Source organism: Lissotriton vulgaris, chromosome 2_1 (assembly GCF_964263255.1).
Source record: "Lissotriton vulgaris chromosome 2_1, aLisVul1.2, whole genome shotgun sequence".
In the NCBI taxonomy this organism is placed as follows: domain Eukaryota; kingdom Metazoa; phylum Chordata; class Amphibia; order Caudata; family Salamandridae; genus Lissotriton; species Lissotriton vulgaris.
In genome coordinates this window covers 1,470,569,368-1,470,584,242 of record NC_141687.1, presented here as the reverse complement: position 1 = coordinate 1,470,584,242, position 14,875 = coordinate 1,470,569,368, and the positions used below count along the sequence as shown (strand labels likewise).

Sequence of the window (14,875 nt, the reverse complement as noted above, 5' to 3'; positions counted from 1 at the left end):
GGAGGAGGTCGTGAGCTCACATGGTGCCATCAGGGAATCTCGCAAATCCTCATCCTCTATGGGGCCTATCTAACCCTCCCATCGAGTCTGAAGGTGGTCCAGTGAGCCTGGTGAGTTGACAATGAGTGTGTGATAGATCTGAGAAATCCTGCCACTGCCCAGGTGTCGCATAAGTAACAGAGCTTCTAGGGGACTGAACTCTGTGAGGGTGTTGGCAGGTAGGGAATCGGCATGGAGAGCGTCTCTGAGCTGAAGGTTCTTAAAAGAACTGACTGCGTGCCAGACTGTACATCTGTTGGAGGTCCTGAAAGGAACGCATATGCGTCCCTGATCATACATCACCCATACATCACCCAGCCGTGTAATACCAATGGAATCCCTGGAGTGAAAACTAATGAGGTCAGCCACCGCCTTCTGCCAGGTGCCATGCCAGAGTGGCGTCTGCTGCTTAAGTGCATCTTCCCACTGGACATGAAGGAGGGTTGGTCACGGCCAAGCCTCCATCATAGGGGCCTCAGTGACAATGTGTAAATGCAATGCGTGGCCATGAGTCCCATCACAGAAATGTTTTAGCTGCACCGTCCAGCACAGAGAACCATGCCCAGGGTAAATGAAGCGGTAAGTTTTAAAAGACATAAAGAAATCAGGGAAGAATCATCATTTTGTAAAGGGCAATGCGCCCCAGGATGTTGAGGGGGAGGGTATGCCATTTAATATAATCTGACTTGGCTTTCCAAACTAGGGGCTCTAGGTTAAGGGCCCAGGTGAGTTTGGGGTGCAAAGCTCAGATACTTAAAACTAAGCCGATGGAGGGAAATTGTCAATTGCCAACCGAAGCAGTCCCTAGAAGGTGCCAGAGGGACCAGCACCAACTTGGAGGGATTCATCCGGAGGCCAGACCCAAGTTCATCCTGTTTGAGCAACGAAACAACGAAACAACGAAACAACGAAAGCCATGGGTATCTGCTTAGAGCTGAACAAGCCAAAACAGAACAGAACAGGACATCATCCGCATACAGTGCGATGATGTCCTCATGTCCCTTACCCCAGACTCAACCAGTGGAGGGGGATCCGCATGGATGGCTCGGCCAGAGGCTCTATTGCAAAGGTGAAGAGGAGAGGAGACAGGGGGCGGCCCTGTCTAGTCCCTCGCTCTATGGGAAATGCACCAGAGAAGACCCCATTAACCCGAACTGGAGGAGCAGTGGGGTTGGAGTTAAGAATCCTGACCACGCCTCGAATTACAGTCCCAAGCCAATTGAAGCCGAGTCTCAGTCCACCATGTCGACACCCTTCTCAAAGTCAATATGGAGCAATACTAGGTCAGAAGGCAATCAATGACAGTGGGCCAGGGCCACGTGCTGCCAGCGAATGTAGTGCTGCATGCTCCGGCACGGCATAAAGCTGCATTGGTCCGGCTGCACCAGTCCAGGCAGGACCTGCTTGAGCCTATTCACTTAACTTTCCTAATTTAACCCTATCAACCTGTTTCTTCTTGATTTTCCTCATAGTTCATTTTGAATCCCTGTTAGTTATATTAAAGGGTTTTTTACCTTATTCAATTTTGACTATGTCTGAGGAAGGAGAAGTCAAAGTCCTGAAAGATAATTTTAAATCCTTTATGAAGGATTCTGTGCAACATGTAGTATCTATCTCAATGTTAGATATTGCAAAGAACCTAAAGGCTTCAATTTAAAAAATGCTTAATTATTTTCCTGAAGTTCTCTACAAGAAGGCAAAGAAACGTGCAGCACCTCAGAACGTGCTTCTTTAAGGTGTTTCTCATAAAAACTGGTCCACCAAACCGAGAAGTTTCTTTTTCAGGGCTTCCTTCCTCTCCTCTAAATACTACCCATTTACAGGACACTGCTGATGGCGTCCTGGGTGATGTGAACCCTAATAATAAATCTTTTGATTCTTTTACAAATGGGCCCCTGGAGAAAAAGTGTAACATTTCTCCTCATGATGTTGGTGTTTTTCACCCAGTGTCTGATGATCTATAAGATCATCGTGGGGAACCTCTGTTTGACCCTTTATTAATTCATCACCCAATTCTACTGAATGGGTCACATCTGAACACATTTTATATTATGTTTCCTTTTATCTGAGGCATGCCCTAGATAAATCCCCGAGAATTAAATTAAAGTCAAGTCTGAATATCCTCACCCTTTCCTTCCCAAGAGAATTGTTGCTACCCCTGTCATAGATCCTAACATATACTAAATTTCGCAAGGATCCAAATAAAAGTGTGGACAGGGCCTGGTCTATTTGCCAGGACAGGAGTTCAAGTCAAGTCAAGTCAAGTCAAGAAACTTTATTTGGTTGTTTCTGTCGACAACCATAAAAGCATTTTACATTTTACATATATATACGCATTTTATCATAAAAAAAGAAAAGAAGAGCCATTTAAAAAAGTGACTTTAGCTGGACGAAAATACTCACAAAAGTTGCAGGCACATTAAACATTCAAGTTAATATACAAGAACATTCAAAGATCTTAAAAAATATATATAATTTCAATTATCAGTACTATTATCCTTCCATTCTATTTCTAAATTTCATAGCCAGTTTTAAAAAACTACATACATACAGGGTACAATCACTTCTTAGCAGCTGAAGGTAATGAAGTGCTGGTCTAAATTGAGAGAAGTTCATTTTTTTTAGGCAAGGTTTTAAGTATAACTACCTCGGTATATCGTAAAAGGGACAGAAAAACAGGAAGTGTGCCAGGTCTTGCGGAGACTTATCGTCGCAGCCGCAAGCCGGCAACACTTGTCCACGGTGAGATCCTTTGGGTACAGCCAAAAGTAAGTGAAATAGATTGAACCTGAACCTTGTCAATAAACAACGGTCATATCTAGACATTGGCCATGTTAAGTACGGTTCCATGAGCAGGGTAGTTTTTATCAATACATGCTTTCATACGCTGTCTTTTCTTAATTCACATGTCTCCCTATCTTGATATCTAGAAGAAATAAAAGCCTTTTTAACCGTGATGACATCTAGTTTATTAATAGATTCAGGGAGTAAAAAAAGTTCAGGTCGGCCTAAGTCGGTAAAACAATTGCTCAGATACTTTATCCAAGGAACCTTCAGCCTATTTTCCCAGGTAAGTGCTTCTCTCAGTATAAGCTGTGTAAGTGGTATATTATCATTTAGCCAGCAATTTAACCAACATATTAGGGGATTTACTGCCATTTTATTGCATAAAAAAGGAATACCCAATTCTTCATGCACAGAAAAATGTGCCGTTCCCCTGGGCACCCTTAGTAGCTGCTTTAAAAAGTTGTTTTCAACAATCTCTAGGGCTCCCAGAGGGACGTATCCCCATATCTCACTACCATAGCATGCCTTAGTAACACTCTTGGCCTGGTAAAGTTGGAGTAATGCAGCGACTGGGCTTTATCCCATTTTTCTTGAGAAATCAAATATAGCCGCATTAGCCCTGATTACCTCTCCCTTCTTTTTTTGTATTACGGGTCCCCAGTTCAGTTGACTGTAGAACAGGACTCCAAGGTAGGAGAATGTATTTGTTACAGGGATTTGTTCTCCATTAACATTTAGGCGATTTAGCTTTTTATTTCCCTGGCCTACCTTCATTACGAAGGATTTAGAGTTATTTATGCTTAGGTCTCTGGATTTCATAAAGAAAAAGAAGGAATCTAGTACGGTTTGAAGACCATTGGCGGTTCTAGATAAAAGGACTGCGTCATCCGCATAAAGCAGAACCGGCAGCCCCTTACGGCCAATGTACGGATAATCTGTATTAGTACTTAAAAGATGCTCCTCCAGTTCATTTATATATAAATTAAAAAGGAACGGGCCAGAATGCATCCTTGGCGAACTCCCCGGTACACTCCAAAATCTTTTGTCACATTTAGATCTTGTGTGTATCTAACTGTCGCTTTCGTATCGGAATGCATATCTTCTAACAAATTAATTATATTCTGATCCACACCCATTTTTGCCATGGCGTCCCAGAACTTCCCTCGACTCACACAATCGAAAGCCGAGGAAAGATCCATGAACGCCATGTGAATTGTTCCTTGTCGGGCCTTGGTATACTTCCCTATGATTAGATATAAATTTAAGCATTGGGAAATCGTAGAGTGACCAGGCCTAAATCCATATTGGATTGGGGATATTATATTATTTTCCTCTGACCATGTGACCAGTCTATTTAAAATTACTCCCCCCACTACTTTGGCAACAGAATTAATTAACAATATTGGCCTATAGCAGAGGGGGCTATTACGGTCACCTTTTTTGAACACGGGCACGATGGTTGATACCCCCCATGACTTTGGGCATCCACAAGTCACAGCCACATTAAGTACGGCCGTGAGAACTGGTGCCCAAAGTTTTATACGGGATTTAAAAAGATCAGGAGGGAGACCATCCGGTCCTGGGGCCTTGTTGTTTGTCAGCCCTTCAATTCCCTTCACGACCTCGTCAATTGAGAAGAGCAACAAATTTTCTTTAAAATCAACCAGAATGTGTTCTGCCAGCGACTCATTGTTTTTAAAAAATGGAACTAAAATGGTTGACCCATTCTTCCTCTCGGATATTAGTACCCACAGTGGAATTACAGGATTGATCAAATAAGGGTTTGTTTATGATGTCCCAAAACTTCGAGCTGTTTTTCAGTGTTTCAGGATCTAGCAAGTTCTCCCAAACACTTTTTGTTATCACTCTCTTGCGGTTTGCAAGGGACTTCTTATACCTAGAACGCATATCCTTGATAAGATCGGGTCTCTGGGTTTTATTTTTAGTGCTTTCTTGAGCTCACGACTAGTCTTGGAACAATCTTTATCAAGCCACTTTGGATTATTATTTAGGTTTACTTTCCCTTTGACTGGAACCGTTAACAATGACTCTACTTTTTTGGCAACCTCCTTAAAAGATGCTAACATTTGTTGTGGTGCTGATACCGGAGATATACATACTGATAATTCAGGGCTACACATATTGTTAATAGAGGTGTACAAGTTTTCACAATCCACCATTGACCATTTTAAGCGACGCTTTCTGTTTCTACATTTAGTGGAGCTACGATCCACACGTGGATTTCGTTTTTCAAAAGTTTTCCCACCCATTTTAATGCATATAGGGTTATGGTCGCTGTAAATGCTCAGTTGAATGCAGTAGTCCTGAACATCGTTAACAAGGTCTGCCGAAAGTAAAATATGATCTATATATGAACCTGTTGCATGGCCTTTAAATGTGGGAATAGGGAAGAGAGTTTGATCCGAAACTGTGGACATTGCTGTAATAAGGCTATTTTCATTTATTAGCGCATTTAGTTCTGTTCCACGCCGCGAATGATCAAAATGAAATCCTTCCAGGCTATTACAACCCAGTTGGCCAACAGTAGTCTCACCAGGATTCCCACATGGGTGTGTGTTAAAATCACCTACTATTATTTTTTGGCGAGGCAAAGATCCGACATTTTCCCTTAAGAATTCACATAAAGGCTGTATGTTACACTCGCCAGATCGGTTCACTGCATTATAGAAGTTAATCAGTGTAAGCTTTGTTTTTCCCCTCTTTAGCTCTAAAGCCTGGATATTTCTATTACCAGAGTAATGTTCGATTTTATGGCATATAAGAGTCAAATTAACATAAATTGACGAACCCCCTTTTGCTCTACCACTAGCTGTGGGAACTGCTGGAATAAAAAAGCTTTGATAACCCTCGATGTGTACGTTTTTTTCCACCAACCATGTTTCATGGACAAATATTACCGCAGGTTCCTTAACAAAAGATAGCCAACCATTATCACTGAATTTGTCATGGAGCCCGGCTATGTTCCAAGATATTAGACTTTCATTACATATTTGTGGTGGACATTGAAGTATATCAACATTTTCGTGTTCACCTGGGGTAGGGGGCATTAGACCTGCACTACAGCTTGCCCATACTTCTGCAGAATTATATATAATAGGAACTGGGATAGGGGCAGGATTTGTTACATTATATAGACTTATTGGTCCATTTGTCTGGGCCAAAGAACCCATCATCACCACATTGGGACCTTGCAACACAGGTACTTGGACATCTTTTACTAGTCCTGCATCTCGTTGCGAACGAACATTTTCGGCAGGGTTAAGTGATGTATCAGGTAGTCATTCAACCCCTTCCAACCCTCCCTGATCATAGAAGATGTCAAACCTGTTAGAGATGGGAATATTGAACCGGTTGTTAAAATGGCTAGGGTATTGATGTTCTTGTTGGAGTATCTGTTGTGGGCACTCCCATCTGTCTAAATTATACCCCCAGTTGTTAGTTAGGGCACCGTGGCCCCAGCCATTTGTTGTTCCTGTCCATACTGGCCTAGTGTGAGTATAAGGTAGCTTAGGGTATGTCATATAGGCTGTTTTTTACCAAAAAATTCTAGTGTGAGTGGAACGATGGTACCTCTCCTACGCTGCGGCGGGAGAATGTTTGATAGAATATTTGGTAATACAGCGGAGTTTGTAAGGTTTAAAACTCTACAGTCACCTTTAAATTTTTTGGGATTTTGCCCTAACCAAGATACCCTTCTGGCTGATTTAATGTCTCCTGCTAGCTGTTGTTTCCCCCAAGGGGCCAACTGCATATTACCAGACAACCAGTGCAGGGCCGTGCTTGTCAGTGCTGTGGGGGATTCTAATTGACCTGTTACTAATGGGGGGACATTTGACAGTACCAGCACTAGGGGTGATGCATCTTCTATGAAATGCAATGTATCTTCTTCTGTACCTAATATGGTCGATACTGGAGGATTTGGTGGCTGAACCTCTCTTATCAGTGATTGATTAGGCGCTGTTCAGTGGGGTTGTCATGTATATTATTTATGACTCCCTCCGTTCCTAACGCGATAAGCTCTTTTGTAGAAGCGGCTAAATTTGTGACTATAGGTGATATGTTTGTCACCTCTTCCACTATCTTTTTCTGATCCGTGCCTAATTTCTTTACATCGGCAGACAGCTTATCTAGTTTAGCCACTACTGGTTTAATGAGTGCTTTAAAATTAAAGTCAATCATATCAGCTATCCTGGATAGGAACTCTTCATCCACATTTTGCTTCACAGCATCATCTCCTTTCCCCCTATTTTTATCCTTAATTTTCGGTGGCGACACAGCCCTCTTCCTCCCAGAATGAGATCCACCCCGGTGCATTTGTGGTTTTCTGCACTTTCTAAATGCCCGTGTAACTGAGGCATGAACAGGTGGGTCTACGTCTTCAATATTTACCTGTGCACCCTCCTGCACAAGGAGATCTTGTTCTATATCGTCTGCCTGGGATTCGGTGTCATTATCCTGGTCTAGGTCGTGGTCAGATTCTATGAGAACGCTCTGATTTAGTGTCCCACTATCATGTATGTCTGTATCTGGGATTTCATTTCCCACATCCTGCGATGGTATATCTACCCACGGTGAATTTGGAGGTGGGCTCAGGGGGGAAAGATTAGGGGATTGGCTTAAATCTAATGATTGTCTTCTTTCATTGTTGATCTTTGATACTACATGTACCATGTAATTGTCCATAGTATTTCCCCCAGCAACTGGAATCTTTTTTGGCATCCTCAGTTGTATTGGTAAAGATACTAAAATTTACTCGTGTAACAGAGTTTAGTAAAAAGAACAGAGGAATTACTTTACAAGTGAAACCAAGATGAAAATATAATCGAGAACATATAGTCTAACTGCAAACGGGCAAATCGTATTCCGCCGGGGCAGTATAACGTGCCCAGTCCAGTCACGGCCTGTCTCGGACTGTCTAAGACTGTCCGCCCTTTGTCTGGGCTTCGTCCCGGGCCTCGTCCCACACGCGTTCTGCTTCGCGGAAAGCCCTGAATTGGACTTATAGTCCTCAGCAATCAAGGGGGCGTGGCCGCTGTGGGAAGAGGCTACAGCTGTTTCCAAGTCTCGCAGTCCCGCAGCGGTGAGTCGGCAATCAGCGTCCAGATGCACTCTGGGAACTCGAGTGCAGCGCTTGTGGCGTCCCAGCGAAAGCCCCGGTCACGGCAAGCCAAAAGTACTCCTGTTCTCCGCAGCGCCCAACAGCAGGATTCAGAGCAAAGTGGTCAGTGAGTGGCAGTGACAGGAGTTGAGACCTTGTTGGTCCCCTAACCAGGATTCTAGATTTAGCCAAAGAGGCAAAAATGGAAGGTACGTCAAGTTGACCAAGATATCCTGTCCAATGGGGCTAAACAGGCCATATGTATACTGGGTAATACTAATGCACATTTTTCACAGGAGAGACGCAAAAACCTTCTGCTGAAAATAGATCCCAAACTTAGCAGTCTTTCAGCCAAGGAAAAGGGCCAACAAGCCTATGGTCTCTTATTCGGAGACTCCTTCATTAAGGAAATGGGAAAATGTTTCCACCTTTGCCACAATTGATAAGGACCAATTTTCTTTGAAGAAGATTTTTTCTTCCTGGGTTTTTGGCAGGGCCAGCAAAGGACAGAGTAGTTTTTCCGGCCGGTATCCAACAAGGGGTAAATCCTGCAAAAGAGGCTCCTTCAACCAAGAGTCCCAACAGGACTATTACCAGGACTACAAACCCCACTTCTACCCCGTTGCTTCAGAGGATTCCAGAACAGGGGATACAGAAACAAGGGAGAACAATACCCAGGTAAGAATTTACAATTTTGTCATTTCTCCCATAGGAGGCAGATTAGCTCTTTGTTTAAATGCTTGGATGTCTCTCACAACAGATCCCTGGGTGATCCAAGCAATTCAATTATAGATCTTTATCAGATTACTTTTCAGTTTCAGCTGCCCAGTCATCTACATTTTTTTAAGACTCACCGGAATTCGCGGAGTGCGTGGAGCAAAGTGCAAAAAAACTCTGCTGCGCTATGGCAGAGCACTTTAGATAAATTCTGTTAGTGATGATTTTCAATGCCAGATGCTTGTCCGCATTGTGCAATCATCATGGACGGCACAATGCACAGCGCAAGTGGGCGCTGCTTCCTTTCTGCCGCTCAAGTAGATTTTTACTCAAGCAGCTTTCTCAACACGAACGGACAGTTTCTCAATGTGACCGGTCGCGAGCATACGCGACCACTTGCAATGAGAAATCTGACTGCCCACATTGAGGATCTCGCCGGGAGGTTGATTTTCTACGTTCTTGATTGCCAACTTGATTTTGCCGATCGCAAACCAGGAAAAATCTCACTGGGGGGTGGATTTCCTCGCTTGCCAACTTGCTGTGGATAAACTCGAGCGAGGAAAAAAACTCCTCTATGAGAAGCAGAGTTTTTTTAACTTCACGCGCTCCGCGTAATGCGAAGTGTGGAAAACTCCGCAAGCGGAGCGGAGTTCAGTGCCCATACTTAATTTTTCTCGTTCATGTCCAAGAAAAAGTCCAGTCACTTCTTTCTAAACAAGCAATCAAGCAAAACTCTTTTGATCCAACAGGTTTCCTCAGTATCATCTTTTTGTTTCCAAAAAAGAACAAGACATTTCACCCAGTATTGAATCCAAAACTTTTTCAACAACTTTATAGTGTATCATCATTTTAAGATGGAGACCATTCTCCATCTCAGGGATATTCTCCTTCAAGACGATTGATTGGTATAACTAGAACTTCTGGATGCTTATTTGACGGTTCCAGTTCACCTCTTTTACAGGAAATATCTTCAGTTTCAATGTAGCCAATCCTTTTTCCACTTCAAAAACTACCTTTCTGGCTCTCCTCAGCCCCTAGGTGATTTACCAAGATACTCAACCCAGTAGTGGACAAAAAGTGTCTTCTCTCCTACTTGCATATGTGTTCTAAAGTTCTAAGTTTGTTCTAAATCTATTTTTCAGGTATTACAGATCATTAATTTTTTTATAGGCTTATGTCTAAAAATATCGGCAATAGGATTCTGTATATTACATACCATTAGGAGAGTTTAGAGCCCTTTTTGCAAATATGAACTTGCCATTTCAAATTTCCTTCACCATGAATAAACCTTGTTATCTCTATCTTAGATACTTGTATACACTGTATCTTTGAGTACCTGCTCGATTTTGTCTGCATTTAGGTTTTGCGGGTTGCCTATGTAAGATTGATCTTACCTCATTCTGGTCAATAAAGTCAGCCACAGTCCGCACACCTAGGCAATAATTAGGCACTATCTAAATTATTTGAAATAATAAATGAATGCCTACGTATGACCTCACTCTCTAATTATTGCAGGTTTATGTTGATCACCATTATTAGTCCATTGATCCATAGATCCTTTTTGAATCCTATACCCGGGTACAAATGTAAACATTTTGCTTTTATGTCACTTTGTAGGTCTTGGTGCATTGAGTGCACAAACATCTTTTAATGTCATCTAGAGGGTCATGGTGTAGTGCATTTACTATTGAATATATAGTCTATGGGTTGGCTACACAGCGTATTGGAATGATGCATATATATTTCTTCTCTATGGGTTTGTTGCATCATTTCTTTGGTACATTTGGGTCCTAATCTATTACACTTATCATTTTTCTTTCTTTATTTCCACAAATTCTTGGTGCCTTCGCCACCAGTTAGTCCACAGACACAAAGCATTAAATCCTTCTTTTTATTTATTGAATTGTTGTTGGGACTATATATACACGTTTTATATTTATAGGTACTACACAAGTGCCTTTTGTGGCATTTCCTGACGAAGGCACTTTAGTGCCAAAATGCGCGTAGAAAGGAGATTGTGTTCCAGCCACTCTTTGTATTTGATTATATTATCTCTTGTGTTTACAGACCAGTGCCTTTTGACTTTGGTGAAATGTTTGTTATATACTAGAAACATTTATATCATCATAACTTTGTTGCTTTTATCTTGTCTGTGTACCTTCTTCGTATTGTGCAACATGATTTTAGAGCGAATGCAGTCATGATTAAAGTGTGTATGTGAATTATATAATTGAACGTTTATATTGTATTGTTTAACCCCTTGGATGCGGCTGGAATTCCCCCGCGGTATGGGTGAATTTCATTTGTACGTGGTTCGGATGGCCCCCGGCCGTCCGATGCACACGCCCACCGTGACGTCAGACGGCCTGGGGACGCTTGACGCATGCAAGTGGTTAAATAAAAAAGCATTTGTATTTGTTTATATTATGGTTTTGTTGTCTCTATATATTTATGTAAAGTTATGTTATGTCCATTTTTTTTATATATTTGAGTTGCCCTAGCTGTTTGCATTCCATGTGTGTCAAGCCCTTCTTTGAAGCCTAGGTTTGCTCATCAATTTAAATCCTCTCTAATTTTGTCAAAGCGTTGAGAATTTCAAGGTTTCATAATAGACACCTCTGTCTGTTCTTCAACTCCCTCAACAAAAGGTCTCTTTGATCAAGAAGGAAATCCGTCACTCCCTGACCCTATCTCATTTTTCTCTCAGATCTCTTGGTCATCTCATTGGTCTTCTGGCATCTTTAATCCAAGCTATTCTTCATCATTCTCCATACTACCGAGCCATGCAAAAGTCAAAGATACGCCACCTTCGCAATGGTTTGGCTTATTCGGATCCAGTGATCCTAGTTTCGGGCCCCATAGGAAATCTTTTTTGGTTGCTGAGTCACTTAGACGCCTGAAATTATATGTTTAAAGCCATGAAACGTGTTGATGTATAATACGCCGACTGTGCGCTTGCTCATATGTACCTATAGTATCGCACTAAGGACAATAGTACTTTCTCCCACGGATCACAGACCATACAGTACATAGTACGGATATTGCTGGACTCTCCCTTGGCTATCAGAAAAGCAGGTGGGCTCCCCCCGCCCCCTTGACTTACTCATCTAGAACTCGGACAGACCGATAGAGGCTCATATTGTCCTCCGTGCAGGCGGCGGGTATTACAGGTGTGTCCCTCGGACCCCTGCTCATATCGTCGCGGATCTTTGAGCCCCCTATCTCATATTTGCAGAAGATGGCCACTAACAGGAGGCTAAAATGTCAGACACAAAAACAATTGGCAACGTTTGTTTAGTCTAGACAGGGGGAGGGGACCAAAGCAGCTCCAGGAGTGGACCTCAAGACCTTGCAGCATCGCTCCTCGTCCAAAACTCTTACTCTTGAAGACGTAATGGAGGCAATTGCTGGTGTGCAGACGTCGCTGGAGACTCGGATCGACTCGGTGAATATAGAAGTCACTCTCCTCCGTGCGGATCTAAAGAAAATGGACTTGAGAGTGAAAGATAATAACCTTCAACCTAAACGTCTCTCTAGTTACTTCTCCATTGAAAGGGCCCATAGAGTCCCTGGCGGACGCCCAAAACCTGGTGCCCCTCCCAGACCTATAATCGCAAGAGTCTTTAATTTCCGAGACAGAGACATCATTCTACAAACAGCAAGAGCGGGCCCTCCGTTCAAGATCGACAATGCGAACATAACCTTCTTCCCAGACTTTACAGTCAAGGTTCAAGCCCAGAGATGCAGCCTTACAGCGGTCAAGAAAGCCCTGCGGGATAAAGATATTAAATACTCTATGCTGTTCCTGGCTAAACTCCAAGTGGAATCCGAAGGGAAATCATGGTTCTTCCTCGCTCCAGAAAACGCCAGGGAATGGCTGGAAGGGTGGCTACGAGTGGGGAGATCACCGGATGGTAACAATAACAGGGAACTCCGTAACAGCCAGCGTGCCCCGCTGGTATCCAATGAAAGTTGCCTGGAAGATTACCCCGTTGGGTGACACTACGTTGCTATGCCACACTCTCATTTATTTTGCTAGCTCTACTCAAGACCCCCATACTCCTTCTGATATGTACTCTACTCCTTCTCTACAAAACAACCTAAGACTCTGCTTAGAAGTCACAGAGGCACCATGACTCCTGTCGGAACTGAGATTCAGGGAATCGTGGTATTTATTCTACTTGTTTGTAATGTGTTTCTTTCCTAAGTTTTACTGGGTTAAAGATCGGTCTTATAGCTACATACTCCCTTATGCTATGAAACAAACCATTCTGCATTAGGCGAGGGGTGATAGTGGTTAGCCAGGCACCCTTGACATGATGGGGATGGCGACAGGCACTCTGCCTTGTTGTGAGGTGGAAAGTTGTGATTCCACAGCAGGGGGCAAGGAGGGGGGCAAGGGGTGGGTGAGAGGGGATAGTTGGGCTGTTCACTGTTACAGTTATTCTTACACAGAGCATTAAGAAGAACATACATTTGATTGCAATAGACTCTGATATATTCAAACAGTCGTAGGTTGGGGCGGGAGGAGTCAGGTTGGTATAGATTCTAGAAGTGTCACAGCACCCCTCTAATTGAAAGGCGCTATCCGTGGCATTATCACCAGTGCCATTCGCCTCCCCAACTCAGTCCTGCGCCTCCGCAGCTAGTAAGACGGCGGCCTCACCTCCGTCAGTAATAGTGTCCTCTGGGTCTCCTCCGGGGCGGCGCACTCCGCTAAGCTCGTTCAGGAAGGGGTCCGAGCCCAGTCACCGAGCAGCTCAGCAGTCAGTGATTCCCCCGCTCACGGAGACCGCTTGGCCCGCACTTCCATTCTCTGGTGGGAGAGCGTTAAAGCCCCAGAGGGCCCACGACTGCCCTCGCGCAGGCCCGGAGTCCGGAAACGCCACCTTCATAAAATGGCAGGCTGGGCTTCTCTCCGCCACACTACGCCGGCTTTATACAGCTGCAGCCTCACTGCTTTGCCGTCCGTCAGTCCTCGCCTGGGGTGTCGGAGTCTTCGTTGGGGCTCGCCGCTCCTACCAGGCTGCCCAATGGTCGGGACTCAGCTCAGTCAGGCCCTCCCAGCCCCGACTGCAGATCGCGGGCCTCACCGCGCGGCCCTGCCCATCTCACCGCACAGCCCGTTCTTTGCTGCACTGCTCCGACGGTATGGGCAATCGGACCTCACCACCACCTCTGGGCCGGCACCTCGAGACCTCCGGAACCTCTCCAGCCTTATATAGAGGCGTCAGTGGCTAAACGATTCAAGGGCCGGTGCTGAAACAGGCTGTCGGGGGGAGCTTATGAGCCGTACGTCTGCTCATGCCGCCATCTTGGCCACGCCCCCTGTTCGGCTGATTTTAGAAGAATATTTGTACGTTTCAAAAATCAACACTTAGAAACTTTTCTGCTGAAAACCACACAATGGATTCCTATGGAAGGAAATACAAGTTACTGGTAAGTATGCTTAGAATTACTTTTCAGGGTCAGTGCTGGGCTAAAAGATGCAGTACTGAGTTCTCTCCTGATAACAGGTGAGTAAATTGGAATTCATAGTTCGACTGATTTTAGAGGAATATTTGTACAATGGTGAAGGAAGGGGGTGAGCCTTGGGTGACATGTGTGCAAACACTCCCTGTGGTGCGTTTTAAGTTGGGGAATTAATTCCTCTTCAATGCTGCGGTCCCATGGCGGCCAACTAGCCCACCAGGTACCTCCAGTATGCGTATTCAAAAGAGAAGAGGGGGGGACCGGGAAGCGTTTTGATGGTCCAGTGCCCGTGCTCCAAAATAACCTTAAAGTCAATGCAAAAAAGGGGCACTGTTCCAATGGGAGAAAAAAGGGAAAAGGAGCGTTTTAGGTCGCGGACTCGGTGTAAAGAGTGAGGGGAAGTGCTGGACAAGACAAATCTTGTCTCTTGTTGCCCTCGAAGGATGTCATGCTTCATCATCGGGCGGTTGCTCCTCGTCGAGCCGATGGTGCAATGCCCTACAGGTCCCCCAGAGGGTCACTTTAGCGGAGATCTTTTAAGACAACTGCCGTCTGGTGCATGTGGGTGTGTGGGTGGAGTCCTAGGAATGGGGTGTAATCGTGTGTGCAGTGAGTTTAAAAATACCTAAGGGTATACCTAAGATATCTTTAATGGGAAGGTACCCTTGGTACAGTAAAAGAACCTGTAGGTTCTGTGTTACCACAGTAGGCGTAATGTGCCCTGGTAACTGATCAGGTCGA

The 14,875-nt window shown here is 44.2% G+C and overlaps 1 protein-coding gene across 1 annotated transcript in view; it reads right to left on the bottom strand.

The window, feature by feature from the left end:
* The window catches only part of SCTR (secretin receptor), a 497,060-nt gene that overhangs the window by 365,148 nt on the left and 117,037 nt on the right, over positions 1–14,875 (bottom strand). The gene's annotated exons all lie outside the window — the stretch shown is intronic.